At 44.8% G+C, this 5,654-nt stretch overlaps 1 pseudogene; it reads left to right on the top strand.

Moving 5' to 3' along the window:
- Positions 1-209: 209 nt before the first annotated feature.
- LOC122541237 (muscarinic acetylcholine receptor M2-like) lies at positions 210-1,028 on the top strand (annotated as a pseudogene).
- Positions 1,029-5,654: the final 4,626 nt, after the last annotated feature.

The raw sequence follows: 5,654 nt of genomic DNA, 5'->3' as shown, positions 1-5,654 counted from the left end.
CTGTATTTTTCTATGTTCTATGTTCTATAACACTATACGAACACGAAATACTTAAGGCTTACAACAGCACTACTTAAAACGTCTTCCTTGTTGAATTTTAATTCGTAGAAATGTTTTTTTTAACTGTGGAATATTATTTTCCTAATCCTTTGCTTTTCTCCTCTTCATGCATGCATTCTTAGTGCTAACTACAAAATCAGAGGAGACTTATGGCAAATGCAACAGAAGCAAATCAATCTCTCTACATCTTAATAGACTTTTCTGGAACTAGAGGATGGTGTCCTTACAAAACGGCTGAAGTGATCTGCATTGTGATTGTGACAGGAGCATTAAGTTTGGTGACCACCACAGGAAACATTCTGGTCATTGTTTCTATCAAAAGAAACAGACAATTACATACTACTAACAACTACTTTATTTTCATCTTAGCCTGTGCTGATTTGGTCATTGGAGTATTCTCTCTGAATCTTTACACCATTTACCAGGTATGTGGATAATGGCCTTTGAGTCCAGTTGCATGTGATTTATGGCTTACTGTAGACTATGTTGTCAGTAACGCCTCTGTCCTGAGCCTCCTTATCATAAGCTTTGACCGCTACTTCTGTGTGACAATGCCCTTATCTACCCAGTGAAAAGAACAACTAAGATGGCAGGGCTGATGGTTGCAACCGTTTGGGTGTTGTCTTTTTTCCTGTGGGCTCCTGCTATTCTTTTCTGGCAGTTCATTCTAGGGGACCGGGTTTTCCAAGAGGCTGAGTGTCATGTAATGTTCTTCTCAAATTCACCTTTCACTTTTGGTACTGTCATAGTTGCCTTTTATATCCCGGTTACCATAATGACGATTTTGTATGTGTACATATCTCGTGCGAGCAAGAGTCGAATGCAGGACGATAGAAATTAATCTGAATTATGTAAGGCCACCGTTACTGCAAGTGTAGTGAATGGCAAATTTAGGAAATCAAACCACAGCAAAACAGCAAATACTTTTGACAATTTGCTGGAGGTCGCAACGAACATTGCCGCAATAATTAATGAAATGTCAGGTGTTAGAGGGTTTCAAAGAAAAGAGGGGGCACTTTTCAGGGAGTCTGACTTACTCTACTTGGCATCATCAAATGCAAACAAGGAAGATGCTACACAAAAGAGCACTAACGACTTAACAGCACTCCACAAAATCAGGTTAGGCAACTTGACACTCCTTCAATAAATATTTGCAGCAAAATTCAAAAGAATGATGTCTGTGGCATCAAGGTGCGAACAGTATCAGGTTTAAACATCAGGAATAGGAAAGACAGAGACAGCAGAACAATAAATAATTCTATTAATGTGACCACAACACATACTAAGAGGACAAAGAATGCGTTATTTCGAGAAAAGAAGGTAACTAGGACCATTCTGGCTATTCTCCTGGCCTTCATAATTACATGGACTCCGTACCATTTCATGGTTCTCATGGATACCTTCTGCTTCATCTGTGTCCCCAGCATAGTTTGGAACATCGGATACTGGCTCTGTTATATCAATGGTACACTAAACCCTGCCTGCTACACATTGTGCAATACGACTTTCAAGAAAACATCTTCTCCTGTGTTAGTGCAAGAATATAAGTGCAACAAAATAAAATGTCAGTAATAATCACAATATAGCGGACACTTCTTTAAGTTACATCCAACAATGCAAGTTTTTTCAAGCTCATTTGGAAAGGTTATGAGTCAAATTAACATGCTTATATGCCATAATGTCAAAGATGGGAATTATATCAATAGAAATGGTTAAGTATTTTCTGAAAAATTCAATATCAGAATATATGTAATGTAAACTGAAATGCCTTTGCCCAATGTTGTAACCATCATTGCATATAGTGTCTTATTCTTGTGTTGAAGAACGTTTGTATTTCGACTTAATTCATTATAAGTGCATTCAATTGAGTCTCCAGTACATTGTATAAAGACGAGTTATTGCTGTTTATCTCCATTGGCGTTGATGTCTTGCTCGTGGATTAGTATGATGTTTACATTGCAGAGTTCGGTCTCCCTTCTGTCTGGTGCAGCTCTGAACTGTATCCGTACTTTATATGAAAATAACATATTACAAAGGAATATATTGGCAGATCTATTTCTTTCACTGGAGGAGGTAACGAATCTTCCTTTAATTCCGTTAAATCAGGCAACAAGTCCATTTGGGCTGCTAAGATGTCAAGTAATTCATACTTTTGAAAAGAAATGAAGGAAATGAATTATTTGTATTCTAAGCATCACTGTCTCGTCTTGATAACTCTCGGAATTTGTATTCAAATCCTTGCTGATGACAATACAGCAAATGTCTGCCTCTAATCAATTTCTCATGTGCACCTGCTTTAAAATCTTCCTCCAAATTATTTAGACTGGTACAATCCTGAGTTCAATTCTCACTGAACATGACGTAATTTTTTTTAAAAAAGCTTCGTTTGAATGGGCAAGAATGCAGGCACGTCTCTGTTTGTGGGCCAAAGCCTTGAGCATAGAAAAATAATAAAAAATAACGCCACTGCATATTATTTTCGAATTTTATTTCCATAATGCCTGCTCGATGACTGGATGTGTTTGCCTGCATAAGTCAGCTGAGGAAAGGAACACTTTCGTTTTGTTTCTAGGATTAGCTCCTGATCACTACACATGAGGTGTATTGCTCTAATGTTTTCCAACTGCAAAACATAACTATCGAGTACCTGCAATGTAGATACGAAAACTTCATGGCTCAATAATCAAAAACCAACATATCCAGGACCTTATTCTGATCAAACTATTATCAATAATACACTTACGAAAAACAGAATTGACATTGCATGTACTTAATAGTTGGACGCATGTTGGTGTTCGTTTTTCAGTTTCAATCATGACCCGTGATATTTCCACTGGTATGTAGCATGTCCAATTGAGGCTGAAGTAAACTAATTAACATAAACACTCCAAACAAATGAATATGGATGCTTAGATTTCCAAACAGGAACAAAATACAGTCATAAAACGCTTTCCAAGCATGTGTTGACCTTATTTTCAAACACTCATTCTCACAAGAAATCTGAACAAAAGTAAAATGGTGCACATGCTGGAAATCTGAGATAAAATAATAGGAAAAGCAAGAGCGAAGGGTGAACATGCTCCACAGTAGCGACAGTTAAGTGAAGAGACAAACATAGTTATTTTTGTAAATATTCCCATCCTTTTCGAGGCAAATCAGTGTAAAAGAAATTCTCAGGAAAATTGATTTCTGTATGGTCCATTGCTTAATTTGATGATGACAATTTTCATGACACAAACCTACCTTTCTCAACTAGCTATTTCCTTAGCTGCACTATTTTAACCTTGCCAATGAGGCGAATGATTTTCAGTTTAATTGATGATAAGCAACAGTTTTGACTTGTCACAGTGCATAGCTCCAGTCATGTACATTCAGAGAAAACTGTTCATGAATTGTCTGTTGTCACTTCTGCCCCCATCATGGCCACTCCCACAGCCACTTCCGCCCCTCACATCATCGCTGATGCCACACGCTCAGTGACTTACACAAACCCTACTGCCGTGTCTGCCACCACTTCCGCCCCCACCAGCGCCACTCACCTGCATTCTGCTGACACACCCCCCACAGACAACACTGTCACTATCCCCACCCCCCAGAACCCCGAGGGGAACACTACTCCTGCTCATGACTCTACCCCCATTCCCCCCACCATCACACCCACTCCAGGTACTGGCTCCGACCCCACTCCCAGCTCTACACCCACACCAGCTCCCAGCTCCCAGCCCTGCCGAGTTTTCACCATCCCTCCAGACCTCCCCCTCACTGAGGATGAACGATCAGTCCTCAGCAAAGGACTCACCTTCGTCCCCCTCCGTCCATGCATCAATGAATTTAATACACGCCGTGACATCGAACAATTCTTCCGTCGCCTCCGCCTCCGAGCTTACTTTCACAATCAGGATTCCCGCCCATCTTCCGAGGACCCCTTCGCCCACCTCCAACAAACTGCATCCACCTGGACACCCCGCACTGGCATATTACCTGCCCTTGACCTCTTCATTTCCAACTGCCGTCGGGACATTAACCGCCTCAACCTGTCGACCCCCCTCCCCCACTCCAACCTCTCACCCTCACAACGCACAGCCCTCCAATCCCTCTGCTCCAATCCCGACCTCACCATCAAGCCAGCGGACAAAGGGGGCGCAGTGGTAGTCTGGCGCACTGACCTCTACATCGCTGAAGCCAAACACCAACTCGAGGACACCTCTTCCTATCACCCCCTTGACCATGACCCCATCCCCCATCACCAAACCATCATCTCCCAGACCATACAGAACCTCATCACCTCAGGAGATCTCCCACCCACAGCTTCCAACCTCATAGTCCGGGAACCCCGCACTACCCGGTTCTAACAACTTCCCAAGATCCACAAGCCTGACCACCCTGGCCGACCCATTGTCTCAGCATGCTCCTGCCCCACTGAACTCATCTCTACCTACCTCGACACTGTCCTATCTCCCCTAGTCCAGGAACTCCCCACATACGTTCGAGACACCACCCACGCCCTCCATCTCCTCCATGACTTCCGTTTCCCCAGCCCCCAACGCCTCATCTTCACCATGGATATCCAATCCCTCTACACCTCCATCCGCCATGACCAGGGCCTCCAAGCCCTCCGTTTTTTCCTCTCCCCACGTCCCCAACAGTACCCCTCCACCGACATTCTCATTCGTTTGGCCGAACTGGCCCTCACCCTTAACAATTTCTCCTTTGAATCCTCCCACTTCCTCCAGACCAAAGGGGTAGCCATGGGCACACGTATGGGCCCCAGCTATGCCTGTCTCTTTATTGGCTACGTAGAGCAGTTGATCTTCCGTAATTACACCAGCACCACTCCCCACCTCTTCCTCCGCTACATTGATGACTGCATTGGCGCCACCTCGTGCTCCTGCGAGGAGGTTGAGCAATTCATCAACTTCACCAACATATTCCACCCTGACCTTAAATTTACCTGGACCATCTCTGACACCTCCCTCCCCTTCCTGGACCTCTCCATCTCCATCAGTGACGACTGACTTAACACTGACATTTTCTACAAACCCACCGACTCCCACAGCTACCTGGATTACACCTCTTCCCACTCTACCTCTTGCAAAAATGCCATCCCGTATTCCCAATTCCTCCGCCTCCGCCATATCTGCTCCCAGGAGGACCAGTTCCACCATAGAACACACCAGATGGCCTCCTTCTTTAGAGACCGCAATTTCCCTTCCCACGTGGTTAAAGATGCCCTCCAACGCATCTCGTCCACATCCCGCACCTCCGCCCTCAGACCCAACCCCTCCAACCGCAACAAGGACAGAACGCCCTGGTGCTCACCTTCCACCCTACCAACCTTTGCATAAACCAAATCATCCGCCGACATTTCCGCCACCTCCAAACAGACCCCACCACCAGGGATATATTTCCCTCCCCACCCCTCTCCGCCTTCCGCAAAGACCGCTCCCTCCGTGACTACCTGGTCAGGTCCACGCCCCCCTACGACCCACCCTCCCATCCTGGCACTTCCCCTGCCACCGCAGGAACTGTAAAACCTGTGCCCACACCTCCTCCCTCACCTCCATCCAAGGCCCTAAAGGAGCCTTCCACATCCA

Source organism: Chiloscyllium plagiosum, unplaced genomic scaffold (assembly GCF_037043375.1).
Source record: "Chiloscyllium plagiosum isolate Xiang-an unplaced genomic scaffold, Cpla_swu_hap1 HiC_scaffold_35, whole genome shotgun sequence".
NCBI lineage: Eukaryota > Metazoa > Chordata > Chondrichthyes > Orectolobiformes > Hemiscylliidae > Chiloscyllium > Chiloscyllium plagiosum.
Note: the sequence above shows the minus strand (reverse complement) of the source record. Positions and strands in the feature narration are given on the sequence as shown.